Here is an 18,568-nt window from a genome sequence, read left to right on the forward strand (position 1 = left end):
TTTATATATAGTACACTCATATGTATTCAGTTCAAATGAGTTTTGTAGACTTTCCCATTGTGTCTACTATTGTCAGAAGAAAGTATGAATGCCATTTTAAGCTCTAAACATTTGCCAGCTGTCTTTTGAATGGTTGGTGCAAACAGCATGCTTAAGGCTAGTATCCAGGGATATCTTAAGGTATAATAGACCTTTCTCTAGCTATTACATAGAGGACAATTTAAGGAAATATTGTAATGATAAATGCGATGATAACGATGGTAATACTAGCTACTGACAAGTTAATATATGCTCAGTGCAATGAGTGGAACTTTGCAGATATTGTTCCAGTTAAACCTCCTGAAGATTAAACTTATACCTCTAAAGGAAATATAAGGATCTTCACTTTATAAATAAACTAGCTGAGTTTTGAAACACAGGATAAATCAACATGGCACAGGTGAAGTAATTATCTGTTAAAGCTAATTTTCAAAGCCACGGTAGTTGATTCACGAGAAAGCATTCAATGAATCTTGGCTCTGTAGACCTTCCCTCAAATCAGGCTCACTAGACGGAGATGTGGGCGTCTCTGTTTAGGAGCATGAAAATTGTCAATGAAGATAGAAGCCATGAGTGTTAGCACAAACGTCATCCGTTCAGATAACCACTGCAATGCCCCTGCTTCCTTTACTCTGTTGAGTCTGAGTTACCTCCTTGTCAGGAGCTGTCATTCATTCTAATGCTATGCAGACAAGCAGACAGAATATTTTCATTTAGAGGGATACGGGACAGCAAGATGTGACTTCTTGAGTATTTCAGGGGCAGAGCTACAGGCTGGGAGGCAGAGAGCAGAAGGCTTTGGTACCTTATGCTGCTGGCTTTGTCTGGCTAGAAAGAAGAACTGTAAAGAGCAGCAGAATGGACTCATGGACTCAATGACTGTACTCATTGCTGGGAATGCGCAACTCTCTGATGACCCAGAGCTATTTGCATGGAGCTTGGAGGAGCTGGCACAGACTAAATAAGAAATAAGGTTCAATGTTCAGAAGGATACGTTCTGTACTTAGTACTTTCTTGTAGGAATATAATACAGTTTATTTTAACTACTTTGATTCTTATTATGTAATATTGAGTTTTAATTACTCAGGATGTCTTATAATTAGATTGGAAGTAGTTTATGCTTCTTTATTATTGATGGAAAAGATGCTCATGGCTTGCACCCATATGGGCCAATTGATTAAATTCAGGTAGTTCGTCCAATATGTAAAAGACAGTTAACTTAGGACTCTACAGAAAAACCTCAGCTTTTCCACTTAGTTTTTTGTAATTTTTAGGTATGGGTAATGTGCTTGTGTTTCTTCTATGTATTAATATGATATTAATAATATAAAGGATCCCTCCACTTAGAGCACAAAGTATTCAAGCCCAGGAAGTACCAGCTAGATTCTAACCATCCCACATGTTAGTGAGGAAAATAAATATTTTTCTAACACACACCAGTTGTGATAGACAAAGATCAGTGTCAGGGATCTGAAATTGCCTGAAGAAATTTCATTCAAGTTGTCATTCCGCCTCCTACAGCAATTGCCCAAATCAGCACAGAGATATGCAAGTGTTCTATCACCTGGCTCAGATTTCACTAAATCTTTCAGAATCACCCTGCATATAGCTTTCTCCAAAGCCTAAAAGAATTCACAGTGCGTTGGATCTAAAAAGAACCCTCTAGAACTTTTCTTCATTTTGAATGACTCAATCTTGGTTAACTGAATTGTAGTGGCATTTCAGGCTCAGTTTCTATTTCTCATTTCAAGATAAAACAATCACATTTTTCTTTGCCAACATGAGGGTGGGTGTTAAGGAAAACGTACATTGGAAATAGTGTAGATAGTGCTCTCTTGAAGGTGTAACCTTGAAGAGAAGGCAGAGTGGGAAAAGGACACAAAGCATCAGAAAGGGGGCACATCCAGGGCTTAGTGACTGCAGCTACCAGGGATTATTTTCTGTATTAGTCATCGGAGGTAGCTGCTTTTCAAAGGTTTTAATTAATGTCTCTCTTTTAGGGTACCTGTGTGTGTATGCATGTCTGAGTGTATGTGTGCAGGCTCATTAGGGTTTCCTTAGAAATTGGGTCTCGTTAAGGGGCAAGCATTTATTTGTGGAGGTGTAGAACCATTAGCAGAAAGGTAGAGAAAGCCAGCAAGCAAGGAGTGTGGTCAGTAAATCTGAATATTAAGTTTCCCACACTGAACAGCTAGTATCCTTATGGGAAGCCCCAGGAAGTACGTTGAGCAAGCACCTTGAGGTAATTCTTTCCAAAACGTGGCAAAGCTGTGGGCCTTTTTCATCATCCCTGATACTGATAATATTGAGATTGCTTCATGGTTACGGTTGGAAATGCTATTTCTCTGGAACTTTCTGCTTGCCTTTACAAAGTGAAAATAGGATTAAATTGTAGAAAATTTTAAACCCAGCTCTTGGTTTCTACCAGACCTTTGATCACTCAGTTCCCAGAGAGAAAACTCCCCACTCTTATTATTTATAATCAGCTGTAAATAGCACAGGAGCTGCACAGACGTCTGCCCTCTATGCTAAATAGAGTCTACTTTCCTGCAGATAGCCTCGAGTTACTACTTACTCTGTTTTCTCTGGACTACTCTTAACTCCAATTGGCCAGCCCTCAGGGCCACACTTTCATGAACTGACCTAACCCATGGTAGCTTCTCTTTACTCTTCACCTTTCCCCATGGTTATCTCTTGATCCCCCTCCCCCCAAAGGCCTAGAAACCCTAAAACCCACCTATGGGTCTTCTGCCCAATGATTGACTGTTGGCATCTTTGGGGTCAAGGTCACATAGTGTCACTAGGGTCTACATTCAGACTTTCACATCTCTTGGAGCAACCAGTTCTTGGGGGCCCTCACTTCGCATTACAATACACAGGAAAAGACCAAACCTCAACATTAAATAGCCAGAGAAGCAGGTGTTGACATCTAAACATAGCTATTGGACATGCAATGCCCAGGATGGGGCGAACTTTTACATATGATTTTTCATGTGTGTGTGTTGCACATATGCACATGCATACATCTGTTTGCACACATATATGTGTACATGTGTGTTCACACACAAACAGAGAAGAAGCCTTCTAAGTTAAGACATTAATGTGGTTTTTGGAACAAAGAAAGAAATTAAGGGACAAGAAATGCTAGAAAAACTATACACATACACAATAACGTGTATCAAACTACTGTTGATTTCAAAAGTGGGTTTAGGAATTACAAACCTCATGGCTAAGCTTTCAAAATGCTAATTGTTCCTAATTGTGGTTCCATACAGAGAGATCTAGTGAGACATTCCAGAATTCCTCATTAAATCCGCAGGATATTTGATCACACTTAAGACCCCAGGATTAAGTTATTTATTGAAAATCCCTGTTTCTAGTTGTGGTGTGAATCAGCCCTTAGCAAACTCTCATAATTTCTTCTGGCTGGAATACAGACACACCTTTAGTCCCAAACAATGAAGGTCAAATTAGTTTGTAGAAGGAAGCAGCCATGTTTAACAGTCACGTCTAAATGAATGGCAAAGTGACAAATCTGGGAAAGATGAGGCCGAAAAGGATATTCCCGACTCTCATGAGTAGTGAGGGGAAATGGAAGCTACTCAGGGGAGTGCAGGAAGAAAGAAGGAGAATGAGGCAGCTTTATGAGGAAAATTTTGCAGAGATAGGTTGGAAAAAAAGAGAGAGAAAACCAAGGTAGACACGGGTGAAGACAGAACAAGCCGGAATTTCTCTGAGGCTAAGCAGAGCAATTCAGGAGAAGCTGAGAAAAGTGAGAATGAATCAGTTGGTTTGGAGAGGAGTTTGAGGCAGAACAGCCTGAGTTGATTCACAACCAAAATTCAGAAAGAACTAAGAAGGGTTGAGCTCATTCAGCAGCGAGTCTCAGAGGCGAAAACTATTCTAGTTCTACATTAATTGTATATAGACCAGAAGATTTAGGACTAGGCCTAGTTTAGCAGATGGAGGCAGTATGCCTCCAGGATGACAGTCACACAAGCCAATAAAAGTTATATTTACACCTATCTATATATCTTAGGCCAATATGAAATTCAGGCCACCAAACTGGCCAAAAGGAGCAGTTTTCTGGGAAGTATCGGGTTTTTTCTTTGACTCATCTGGAAGGTAAGATTGCCATGGGCAAAGAGTGCAGTCTGAGCATGTGCGTTTCACCATTGACTCCTCATGAGCTGGGTTCTCACGCTCTCTTTTCACTTAAGCATCCATATGCTGTACATGCTGTATATACTTCTCTGTTTAATTTCAAAAGTTTGCTTAAAACTAAGTTGTCTATGTATGAGAGTCAGAATTTATAATCTACTCATAAAACATAAACTCTGGCTCTATAATCTTCAAGTGCTTCCTTATTAAGCTTTTGGTTTAAATGGTTTGTGATATATTGTAAATTCTCTGAGAGAGTTGGTGTTTAGCATGGTAGGAAGCAAGAGTGATAGAGCACCCAGGGATATCCTTGTGTTCAGTGGGATCAGATAATAATGATGGCACACCAACAAGTAGTTAAAAGCATCAGTGACAACTTAAGAAAAATAAATCTTCTCTTGTTCCAAAGACAATTAATTTTCTCAGAGTTAGCTTCCTATATCCAGCATCCAACTTGAGCATAATTCTTTTAAATCAGCTCATTCATGATAGCATTTCTCAATTTTCATGTTCAGTCTACTGTAAAAATGTTATTTGTTATATGTTTGTGTGTCCTTTCAAAAATTATTTTATGTGTACCTGTGTTCTGCCTGAATGCGTGTGTGACACAATGTGTGTATAGTGCCTATGGAGGCCAGAGAGGGCATTGGACCATCTAGAACTAGAGTTCCCAAGGGTTGTGAAAGAGCCTCTAGGTCCTGGGAATCTATACCAAGTCCTTTGAAAGGGCAATCAAGGCTCTTAACCATTTAGTCATCTCTCCAGCCTCATATATTTTAGTGAACGATGTTGGTTTTAAATTCATGAGCATATTCTCTTTTTAGCCTCATTTATTTTATTTTCTTTAGAGAGTATAATTGCAACATTTCTATCTTCCCCTTTCTCCCTCCAAATCCTCCCATACCACTCTCCTTAAAATTTATGGTTTCTTTTTGAACTAATTTTTATTACATGTATCTACGTGTATGGAAACCTCTCTTAGCAATAGACAGAGACCATCTCAGAAAATTGCAATCAAAATGCACAGTAGAGGAGCTCAATCCCAATGGATCCATCTACAAGACACTCTCTTACCTAAGGCTTGTAGAACACCATGGCAGATGGTATGGGAAGATTGTCAGAGCTAGAGGATCAGGGAGTTTGCTGTGAGATTTAGTTTCCTAGTAACATACCAGAAGCTACACTCATAATAAACTTTCACCAACATGACTAACAAGTAAGAGATGGGCAAGGACAGTAACAATGGACACACCAAATTAAAATCCCAGGAGGACTCAACTCTGTACAAAGGACTATAGTTCAGTGAGGAAATTTAGGAGCAAAAGAGGTAGTCTTCTTCCTCTTTTAATTGATTAATTGATTGGTTGATTATTTGGCACATAAATTGGTTAATCAATGCCAAATGATCAGCCCTGATAACAGACACAAAAATATTATGTGCATTAAAAAGGTATATTTTGGCATATTCTCTTACTATTTACCTTCTGTGGGTTTGTGCATGTGACATAGTATTGTGTGTGGTATGTGCATATACATGCATATTTGTAAGGCTATTTTCTTTCGTGCATGCACATCCAGAGAGAGGATGTTCTATCCTATCCATCTCTGCCTTATTTCTGCCCACAGATTTTGGGGTTCATCTACCTTCCAACAAGCTCCAGAGATCTCCCTGTCTTCAACTCTCACAGCCTTGGAGTTACAGGCATGGACAATGTCATTCTCAAATTTTTATGTAGGCATTCACATCTGAACTCAGGCCCACATGCTTACCTCTTAGCCCCTGATTCATCTCTTCAGTCCTATCTTTAATGAATGAATGCACATTAGAAATCTCAGAAGCTTCCTGCAGACTTTATCCTCACATTCTGCTACTGAAGCTTTATCAGAAGTGCTTTCTTAAGTGGGAACATTTATACTACTTTCTTATACATAGTAGCAACACCACTTAAATCCCCTGGTCTTCCAGGGGCCCTGTAGAGGAATCTGGAAAGTACTCTACAGCTACTCTGTGCTTTAGCTTAAGAGAAACACAGTCAATATTTTGAACAAAGCAAGACAAGGGTCTTGAGATATGACTAAGTTGGCTCGGAAATGACTTTATGTACCCAGAAAGGACAACAATGTGATATGAATTATTTTTCCCTATAAAATGTTATAAAGGATAATGATGGGATTAGTAAATTTCTAAATGTTAGGAACTGCAGGAGAAGATAAACATTGACATATGATGCATGTGCCCTTTATTTTAAGAATAATTTAGTGATTTATAAAGTATTGATGTTCAGAAGCTATTGGTGTATCCTATGAAATATGGATGATGTAGCCTGAACCACAGTTCTTCAAATGTTTCTGGCATTTCTATTCTTATCACTGGACAGCTCCTACAGGACATGTACTTCTATGGTTATATCATTATGGTTCACAGCCATGTGTCATTTTCCAGTTACCCCCTGAACCTGGTCTACTTTTCTTTCATATTCTCATAAAACATTTTCCAGTTGATGGTTAGTCATTGCTGTCAACTTGACTTCCTTGATGATCAACCATGAAATTATGACTCCGGGCTTGTTTGTGAGAGCTTCAAGCAGTTCTTGTAGGTATTTTGAGTCCTTTGATAAGTATGAGACTAAAGGTCCAAGTTTTGCTCATATCCACAAACCCAAAATTTAATAGTCAACAAAACTTTATGCTCAGTAAATAATTGAGGTAAAGTTTGATTAAGGAGATCAAAGTTTTCTTCTGTCATGATGTGGTTTTTTTCAAAAGGCTCTTATATTCTTGTCTTAGTTTCTACTCAGTATTTTCCAAGTCCATGTGGTTATCAGAGCACCACAATACAGAGTCAAAGAAATTAGCAGATGATGCCAACTTGCTCTGTATCACATGGGGCTTTATATTAATGCTTTGTTTAGAGAGTCTATCGGGATGCTCATTTTTTAATTGCACCAGGCTTTGGAGAACTACAGTGTTATTATAAATTGACAACATGATCAAGTAGTCATTTCATTTCCATGAATATAGATGAGAAGAAAAAAAGCACAGAAACAGGAACCATCTTCACTGAATTCCCTTCTCTTGAACACAACACACATCTGCTGTTTTGCAAAGCTGCTACAACGTACAGAAGACACACTACTCCACCTCTGACTAACAGAATATTTCTGAAGTTATAAAGGAGAGGAACAGAACAGCATAAGGAGCATAGGAGGGGCAGCAGTATGACCAGTGAACATGTTAAGGTAAAGGGAATGGAGGACTCATCTCTTCAGTTAAATGGCCATTGGAAGTACCAAGAAAGAGACAGTTTATCTTTTTTCCATGGTCCGTATTTTTGACTCTCTGGGCCTGAAAGAGTATTGAAAGGCCTAAAGAGCATGAATAATGTGTAACCACAATATATTCTCTGTTTATTTTTGCATCACATGAATGGAATGTTGGCTCAATTAAGCAACTAATTTAATTTTGATTCTCTTTTGAACCTGTGATGTTACAATGTAAGCCCCTCAAATGAGACAGATTTTTTTTAAGCAATGAAAATGAGGGGCCAGTTCTGTAATTATACCAATATTAGGTTTTGATAAGCTTCTTTTAATTAAAAAATCTTTGATGCTTCATGGCATATTTCAATTTTATGGAAAGGTTAATAACATGGAGGTGCCCATTTGAAATTGGCCATCTAATCTAATTCTCAAGCTTGTCATCTTTGAATTGATTTACACATCACTACCACTTATGGAGGTGGGAGGATATTATTATATCCATTTTGCAGATGAGGAAATTGAAACTTGGAGCTTTGGAGACTTGTCTAAACAAATGAAGATGATACCCACACCAAGACTCTTGAAGACATTTCCACTCAGCTGTAATTGCAGTCATCCAGTTTCCATGACAGATGCTTTCTGCTTCTTAGCACTATTAACACTGTGACTATGTGATTCTTGATTGTGAAGTGCTGTTCTGTACCCTATAGGGTTTGGTCAGTGTCTACTACTTTCTCCTTCTAAATGGCAGTCTTATTCCCATTGCCCATCCCCCCACACACTGTAAATTCTATGTTAGGAAAATCAATATGGTCTCCAAATGACAGTGCCAAGTTTCCACTGACTTTAAGACATCATACTTCATAGCACATGGCTTCTCCTGCATGCGTGGTCACAGAATTAAGACAAGCTGCATGACACCAAGAGCCATATCTGTTTTTTTCCCCAGTAAACCTTTCTTCAGTCTATGGGAAGTAATCTACTGGTGATAGTCATACTATAGGCATTCTTTAAAATGTGAAAATCTTCCAAATTTCATTCTCCAACTGTCTTTTTCTATGTATTTATAAATTTGTCTATATATCTATATATCTATCAGTCATCTATCTATGTATCTATGCATATACATATGTGTGTTTGTATATATCTATATCTATCATCTGTCTATCCATCATCTATCATATATATGTGTATTATATCTATCTATATCTACCTACATCTATCTACTATCTATCTATCTATCTATCTATCTATCTATCTATCTATCTATCTATCTATCTATCTATCATCTATCCATCCATCCAATTGTAAAGCATGAAGGCATATATAAGTAGGATATATATATATATATATATATATATATTATAAATGTTCTTTTACCTGTGTTGTTTATTGGTGAGATTATGGGTCTTATACCATTTCAGATTGTCACATAAGATTGTTTGTTGGTTCAGTGGAACATTTTATTTCTAATGATAAAATGAAATGAATAAGGCTGGACAATATTAAAGTGAGTATCACATATAAACTTTAAGTGCTGGTCAATCATGCAATCCTCCCTCCCTCTCTCCCTTCCCTCCTCCTCCCCTGTGTGTGATTGCATTTGTCAGATATCTGTAAAGCAAAATGTATTATTTGTCACTTGAAAAAAACTTGAAACACACTATCATCTTCTACTCTTTGGATTCTAATGGCTAGAAAACAATCAATATTTAATTTATTTAATTAATTTTCTTAAATGCAAGTTTGTTCTGTTAATCACTTTGTCTTTCTGGTCTGCCTATGCTTATATCAAACTCAGAGGAAGTAGGAAAATAGGCTTCATGGAGAATCCCATGTGAAACTGACCATTTTAGAAGTTTTCACTTAACCACTGTGGCAGTCCTCAGCACTCTGAAAACTCACTGATGTGACTTGTCAGTTGAAGATATTTTCCACTACTCTGGACTTCAGACTTGTTTTTTGAAAGGGACCATGGTCTAGAAGCTGTCATCAGGGCTTAACAGAGAGAGACATCATGAAGATACACGGCTTACAGTGTCCTAGACAGAGGCATGAAAGAAAGATTTCCAGTTGAGAGACAATTGGTTCTTCCTGGAGCAATTCCTCAATATTCTTTCACAGCGATTAGAAATTTACAATATATTTACATTTACTCCATTCTTTAAACTGTCTGCTCTGTGTTTTTGTTTGTGTGTTTGTTATATTGAATTTTTTCAACATCAACATGCCCAATTTTTTTTTATTATCCAATTATCTGACATGTTTCCATAAATGGATATTTAGGAACAACTTCTCATCCTTTATCTCATTCTCTTGCTCTCCCCTTTCCTCCACTATAATGCTTTTGCATAGAAGAATAGCACATCTAGGAACAAGGAAATGGCTCAGAAGTAAAATTGGCCCCAAGCCTGATGCCCTGAGTTTGCTTCCTGACACACACAAAATCAGAAGACACTCCTGTCAGTTGTTTTCTGACCTCCAAACAAGCTCCTTCATAAACAAAAATGAACTCATAAATAAACTGATTACTTAAAAGGTGAAGTGAATGCATATCAAATAAAATATAGAACAATTTGGTGTAACTAAAGGTATAGGTCTTGTTTATCATAGTTATTTTTAAATTTTGCTTCAAGTAGAAAATGGCAAATCATATTTATGACTGTTTTATTATTTATTTTTCTATAACCTTACAAACACTGTATTAAAAAACACTCAAAAGCACTTTCACTGTTTTAAGATGGGAAATTGTATTTCGTTGTTATATTATTTTTCTTTTTAGAATTATATGTCTTTGGCATCATACCTCTTATTATGAGTCCTTACCATTTCCTTGATCTCATGATAATTCATAGGATAGTTTTTCTTGAGAGTTATAAACCTGACCGTGTGGTGAGGAAGCTTGGCTCTCTAAAGCATGTATACAAACACACCCCCTGCTACTCATCTCTCCTTGGCTTTCTTCACTGGATAAGAAACCTTTCCGCATAAAGCTATATAGATTTCCCACTGTAAATTACATTACTGAATCACTCATATTCCCTTCTAAAGCTTCACTTTAAATTACATTAAAGACTAACAATGTGTAATTTATATTGTAATAGCAAATAATAGTGAGATCCAAGTTTAAATTACCTCTTGAAATATAAGCCAATTCTCCATGCCCTTTGTCAAATAACTTAACAATACTGATTTCAAATGCACCCTTTGACATGTTTAGTTTTTTATGTGCATTTTGCATAATTTCCAGGTTCTCTTACGGTCTATTGATCAGAACACATTATTGCCAGAATATCATTAAAATAAATGAGTTTTTATTATACTTTTTATTTACTTTTCTTTTACTGGATATTTTTTTCTTTACATTTCAAATGTTATCCCTTTTCCTGGTTTTCCCCTCCAGAAACTCCAAAATTTCATGAAATGACTGTTTTTAATAGCTGAGTAGTACTCAATAGTGTAAATGTACTACCTTTTCTGTATCCATTCCTCTACTGAAGGACATCTGGATTCTTTCAAGCTTCTGGCTATTATAAATAAGGCTGCTATGAACATAGTGGAGCATGTGTCTTTGATATATGTTAGAGAATCTTTTGGGTATATGCCAAGAAGATGTATAGATGGGCCCTCAGGTAGTACTATGTCCAATTTTCAGAGGAACTGCCAGACTGGTTTCCAGAATGGCTGTACCAGCCTACAATCCTACCAACAATGGAGGAGTGTTCCTCTTTTTCAAGATCATCGCCAGCATCTGCTGTCACCTGAGTTTTTGATCTTAGCCAATCTGACTGGTGTGAGGTGGAATCTCAGGGTTGTTTTGATTTGCATTTCCCTGATGCCTAAGGATGTTGAACATTTCTTTAGATGTTTCTCAGCCACTTGATATTCCTCAGTTGAGTCTTCTTTGTTTAGCTCTGTACCCCATTTTTAAATAAGGGTTATTTGGTTCTCTGGAGTCTAACTTCTTGAGTTCTTTGTATATATTACATATGAGCTTTCTATCAGATATATGATTGGTAAAGATCTTTTCCCAATCTGTTGTTTGCCATTTTGTCCTAGTGACCATGTCCTTTGCTTTACAGAAACTTTGCAATTTTATGAGGTCCCACTTGCTGATTGTTAATCTTAGAGCATAAGCCATTGGTCTACCTGAGGGTCCGGCTATACCACTCCTGGTCATATACCCAAAAGATGCTCCAACATATAACAAGGACACATGCTCCACTAGGTTCATAGCAGCCTTATTTATAATTACTAGAAGCTGGGAAGAACCCATATGTCCTTCAACAGAGGAATGGATACAGAAAATGTGGTACATTTACACAATCAAGTACTACTAAGTTATTAATAACAATGACTTCATGAAATTCTTATGCAAATAGATGGAATTAGAAAATATTATCCTGAGTCACAAATGAACTCACATGGTGTGCACTCACTGATAAGTGGATATTAGCCCAAAGGCTCAGAATACCCAAGATACAATTCACAGACCACATGAAGCTTAAGAAGAAGGAAGACCAAAGTGTGGATGCTTCACGCCTTTTTAGAATGGGGGAACAATACGCTCAGGAAATACAGAGATAAAGTGTGGAGCAGAGACCAAAGGAAAAGTCATCCAGAGACTGCTTCACCCAGGGATCCATCTCATATACAGACACCAAACCCAGACACTATTGTGGATATCAAAAGGGCATGTTGACAGAAGCCATATATAACTTTTTCCTGAGAGGCTTTGCCAGAGCCTGACAAATACAGAGGCAGATGCTTGCAGGCAACCATTGGACTGAGCATGGGGTTCCCAATGGAGGAGTTAGAGAAAAGACTGAATGAGTTGAAGGGGTTTGCCACCCTGTTGGAAGAACAACAATATCGATCAAGCAGACCCCCAAGAGCTCCCAGGGTCTAAACCACCAGCCAAAGAGTCCTCATGGAGGGACCAATGGCTTTAGCACCATATGTAGCAAAAAATGGCCTTGTTGCACATCAATGGAAGGAGAGGCCCTTGGTTCTGTGAATTCTCCATGCTTCAGTGTAGGGGAATGCCAGGGTAGGGAGGTTTGAGTGGGTGGGTGATCAGGGGAGCACCCTCCTAGAAGCAGGGTGAGGGAATTTGTGATAGAAGGGTTCTAGAAGGGAAACCAGAAAAGGGGATTACATTTGAAACATAAATGAATAAAATATCCAATAAAACATAAATTTAAAAAAAAGAAATAATCATTAGAGAAGAGACTTGCAGGTCAGTTCTAATTTAATCCTCAAAGTCCTGTATCCAATGCATGCAGTGTCTTCAGTAATAAATAATATCTTCATCTTCTTGAAGGAAACCAAGATCAATAGAATCATAGTGTACGTGTGTGTGTGTGTGTGTGTGTGTGTGTGTGTGTACATATATTTTTTTCTGACACTCCTTAATCAGTAACTCAGAAGGAAGACCTGGCACAAGGGTTTTATTAGATAGTTTATACTTCTTTGGGGTTTGCATTATCACTCAATATGGTGTGATTCCATTAAATGCTCCCCCTCAGAGTATTTTAAGTAAATTTTTACTTTTCAAACATTTTTAGTGTTACTTATCTCTCCTCCCCCTTTTTACTGCATATTACTCCCATTCCTCCTCCCCATTTAAAGTTCATGTTTTCTTTTCTTTTCTCTGCATATAGCCCATGTCCTGGTATCTCTCCCTTTCTCTCTGCCTCTTTCCTTTAGATTTCTTTCTATGTTCCTGGCTTCTACAGTTACTCTACATTATCCAAACCAAAGATTCAGAGGTACGATCCAGAATGAAGAGAAAACATGCAGGTTTTTTTTTTTTTCTTTCTGGGTCTGAGTTACCTTCCACAGTCTAGTATTCTTCAGTTCCATACAGTGACCTACAAATTTCACAACTCCATTTTATACAGTTGAATAGAAGTCTACTGCGTATATGGGCCACATTTTCATCATCCATTCATCACTTTTCAGATATTTAGGTCATTCCATTTCCTAGTTGTGAATAGAGACCAAAGAACTTACCTGTGCTAGCACTGGTGCAGGAGCGTGTTGAGTGTTTAGAGTATATGCTAGCATAGCTGTGTCATATGGAAGGTCTACTTTTAGCTTTCTGGTAATTCTTCATACTGGTTTCCATAGTGGCTGCACTAGTTTTCCACCCAACTAACCAGTGAATGAGGGTCTCATCCTCCATTTCCTCATCAGATTTTATTGTTGTTTTTTTTTTCCTTAGCCATGCTGAAGAGGCCTAGACAAAATCTCAAAGCACTTTTAATTTACATCTCCATAATTACTGAGAATGTTAAGCATTTTGAATATTCTAAGCTTTATACTCCTTTAATTTTTTGTTTGATTTTTTTTAAACAGCGTCTTCCTGTGCAATAACATTGGCCATCCTAGACCTCACTTTGTATACTAGGCTAGCCTCCAACTCAAAAAGATCCACCTACAACTACCTCCTGGGTGATGGGATTAAAAACCACAGCATACAATATATTTTGGCCACATTCCTTTTCTTATTAAACAATACCCATTCCCTATAAGAAATCTCTGTTCATAGCCATAGCCCATTTTTAACTGCATAATTTCTTTTCTTTAGTTACTTGGTTATTATTTTTCTTGTTCTTTATATATTCTGAATATTAATCTGCTACCAGATATGTAGCTAGCAAATACTTTTCCCATTCTTTGTGTTTCTTCTTCACTTGATTGATTGTTTCCTTGGCTATCCAGACGATCTTGAGTTTTATGAAGTCTGTGTAGGCAGTCAGTGCCCTTAACTCCTGAGCTTTTTAAAGGACCTCATACTTATTCATTATAGCTTTATCCATGTATGACATTGTCACTGTCCAGATGGTGTGTTGGATACACTTTCTTCATTTGTTTCCTTAAAGATGTTTGACATATCACTAGGCATGAGGTACTGCTGTGGAGGATGCTGGAGGTAACAGATTGCTTCTTCCCAGTAATGTCATAGGTGGAGAAAGACCCCAAGTTTTATGTACAGTATATTGGGCTCTGTCAAGGTGACATGATGGTTTGTGATGACCTCTGTTGACCTCTGAGTGTCATGGGGAAGCTGCCACACATTCTTGCTTTTTACACTGATGTCCAGGGCTGTGCTTTCCACGAACCCTATCTCGACAGATCTGAATGAATGAACCAATCAATCAGTTATGGCTGGAGGTTCTGGCCTTGGCCGTGGGAAGCACTTTGGTTTATGGAGCCTTTAAACTTCTATTATGAGGAGCTGTTTGGACAAGTTAAGTTGTAGAGTGTTACTTTGGGGAGGAAAGAGATTTTCCTTCAGTTTTTATTCATTACTTATTGCAAAAGTGATTTTGCAATGACTGATTTCGACATTTCTTCCTGGGCTTCTAAACCACCCCGGTGTTCAGCAAGCCCCAGCAAGTTTTCAAAAGCAGGGCTTTCCCTTCAAGTCTAACCTCTCAAGCTGCTAGAAGGAAGCTTTGCATATCCGTGTACGCGTAGGGCACAGAACTGATACAAGAATGAAGGAAGGGCTGGAGAAGTAGGTGATAGATGTGTCCTCTGAATTTTGCCCCTCCTTAAATACCTCCCATTGATCCCCAAATCTCCGGTTAAGATACAGGCTCTGTGGCTTGCCTTACAGCACACTGCTCATGAGTCCTTTTTTTGTGTGTGTTTCTCCAGCACGGTTTCCACTGTATTATTTCCAAAGCAAAGACATTGAAGCTTGTTCCAGAAATGTCCTTTTCAATAATTGAGCAATGAAAAAAATACACAATATAAAAGCAGAATGGGGGAAATGGTGAGTGTTTGAGTCATTGGGTAGTTTTGTCCTCTTCTGTATTTTTATTAGAGTTTTCTTTTATGATTATTGATCTCCATTAGCATTATAATTATAAACACTTGATAAGTCTCTCTCTTTGATCTGGCCTACTTGTCATTCAACAGTCTTTTAAACGATGGATTCTCTTTCAGTCTTGACATTTGCTATTGTTCTCCTCCCTCAATGGCTTGCTTGCTGCTCTGAAAAGCAGCCCAGCCTCACTGAGAGAGGATACTGCAGTATCAAGTACCATGGCTTCAGGCTCCTCCACAGCTGCCCACTTTCTAAAAGCCCCCTTTATTCTTTACAACCGCACTTACTCAATTGAGACTAACAAATGTCAGTTCTTTCCTACCTTTCACTCAAGGGACAGTGTGCACGCACACACGCACACACACACACACACACACACACACACACACACACAGACGCACATGAACACACATGCTGTAAGTATAATAAATGCTTACTTCTGGACAGTGTGCATTAATACACCTTGTAATTGCCTTTCCCTGTTGTTTTAATCCTTTGCTCTGTTCCCCCTTCCTTTGTACTTCAGCTTCCTCAGCTCCAGTATTCCCAGCCTTGAAATCCAAGTTGCAAATGCAAAAAAACAGGCCCACCCATTTAGGGGCAATTGAATGGCTCTGATTGTAAGAAACATACTTCTGCATGGTTGTGCCCACTGAAGCATTCTCAGTTTAGCTCATGAGGATCAAGACTTTCCATAAAACTAGAAGTTTTCCAAAGACTTATTTGTAGTTTCATAGAAGAATTTAAAGGACTATCCTCTGAACCTGTGAGTGCCTGTGTCCCTTTAAAAGTATGAATGGGAGTAATCTCCAAACCCTGAAGATTCAAGAGGTAAGTCATACATGAATAGGAGGATTTACGTATAGAATTTCTAAGGGTCCTTCTGGAACCAGTATTTCCTGACTCCCTGCTACTGTCATTTTTGTATTTATTTATTTATTCATTTATTTTAATTTCTGCATAAAGAATAGTCTTCAGACCTTCAGGTGATGCAGGAGACATGGGTAGCAATGCCACCTATTGCCGGAGGAACTGTGCCACAGGAGGTCTGAAGGTGATTCACAGACACATAAAAACAGAAGTCCAAGGGCCCTAATCCTTTTATTTATTGAATAGTAAACTAATTGTCAAAACATGAAATGAATTCCCAAAGTCACTACATGAATTTACAGTTCCTACAATTATGATTGTATTATATGAGTCAACTCTTCCTTTTAGAGTCTCTCCTGGATGTTTGGCTTTCTCATTGAGGTCTTGGGCGTGGCATGACACTACAGACATTTCCTAAATCACCTGCATCAGGACCTTCTTCATTGGAAATGGTTTTATGAGAGCATCACCCTCTAGGCAATTCTGGGCACTGAACATTTGAAATAGGACTGAGTCTGTTTAGAGCTAGAGGAGAGGACCCAGGCACTAGTGAGGTCTCTGTCTTCACTTTGTAATGATGGCTAAGTGGTAACATGGGCAGGAGCACTTCAGGGCTTTGGTTTGGACAGAATGGAATATAGTAGTGCCTTCTCCCTTATTGCAGGCTAAACAGATTACATTTGTCTTAGTACAGAAATAGTGTCCAAGAAAAGGAATCAAGGTTGTCATTTAAGAACTTGGGAAAAGAAGTACGAGAATCTTTAGGCTCATCTGTGAACTGAACAATGTTTATGAGAGTTTATAAACAAGCTAGGGGTCAAGCATGGCATGAAAATAAGGCTCACAGAATCAGCTAAGTACAGAACACAGAAATTAAAGTGGCAATCACAGAGCCTGCATGAGACTATGCTAGGTCCTCTGTGTGTGTTATGGTTGTTAGTTTGGCATTATTGTGGGAGTCCTAACTGTGGGACTGGCTTGTCTCTGACTCCTTCATCTGCTCTTAGGACCCTTTTCTCCTACTGGCTTTTCTCACCCCGCCCTAATCTGAGTGTTTGTGCCTAGTCTTTGTGTATCTTATACTGTGTTCCTCTTATATCTCCGGGAGGCCTGCTCTTTTCTGAAGGGGAACAGAGAAGGAGTGGATCTGGCATATAAGTGTGGAGGGCAGAAAAAATGTGACCAGGATGTACTGAAAATGAACAAGCAAAAAGGAAATAAAATAAAAAATTAAAACAAAATAAAAAATCTATTTCGCCTTTGTATTTTTTGAGAGACTTGGTGGAGAGTTTTGCTACTATCACTCCTCTGCTTATGTAGTCAAGCATTGTGTCTCGTGGGGACCTGTCAATGACTTACATATATCATAAAGCCTGGGAATGTGATACATGTTCTGGTAAGAAATGGCTGAGTTGTCATTGGTGTGTTCTTTTCTGCTCTTTGGTGAGCTTGTAACTCAGATTGCTTTTTTTACTCCTTTTTTTCTTTCCAGTCTGGTCATCATTTTCATACCTCTGATTTTCCAACATATTAGTTGGAAAATAATATTCATACTATGAATTTATCCATATTTATGTGTTCATATTCAACTATGAACATAGCCACACAAACAAATATAAAAATAATTCATATTTCTAGCAGAAGTATTAAATTATAAACCAGGTACATGGTTGTGAAGAACAATGTGGACTGGAAGTAGTAGAGGCTTTGCGATTCCTCTTTTGTATTCCACCCACTCCTGATGATGGCACATTGATCAGTTTTTAAAGATCTAATTTTTATTTTATAGGCATGAATGTTTTCCTACACACACTACATAGGTGCATGATGCCCAGGAAGGCAAGAAGAGGCCGTCAGATCCCTTGGAACTGAAATTACAGATGGTTTTGAGTAACCATGTGTGCTGAGAACCAAACCCAGGTCCTCTGCTAGAGTTCTACGTTCTCTTAAGCCACCTCTCTAAGCTCCACTGTGCTCACACTGTGCTCATTTGTCAGCTTCTGACATGAAGAGTTTCTCCCATTTGACTGAAATATCCCAGTCCAAAGGAAGTATCTTTCGGACTTGTTGGCAGATGAACCATCCAACTAGAGGTGACCTCACATCTCAAACTCCTTCCTTTTTTTCTTAATGGATTAGGGCGTAAACTGGAAAGTATGATAGTTCTCAAGTCTGAAGAAAAGGAGAAACCTTTCTGAACAATACTGGCTAAACTGTTTCCATAGGACATTTTTTCCCTCTAGATTTAACTTATTCATGTTCTCCCAGGGTCACTAAGCTGGAGAGATAGCTTACTGAGTAACAGTACTTGCTCTGTAAGAAGGAATAACAAAGGCATAGTTCTATGTTCCTATAACCTCAGGGCGAATGAACAAGCAGTTCCCTGGAGATCAATAAC

Source organism: Rattus rattus, chromosome 5, assembly GCF_011064425.1.
Source record: "Rattus rattus isolate New Zealand chromosome 5, Rrattus_CSIRO_v1, whole genome shotgun sequence".
NCBI classification, from domain to species: Eukaryota; Metazoa; Chordata; class Mammalia; order Rodentia; family Muridae; genus Rattus; species Rattus rattus.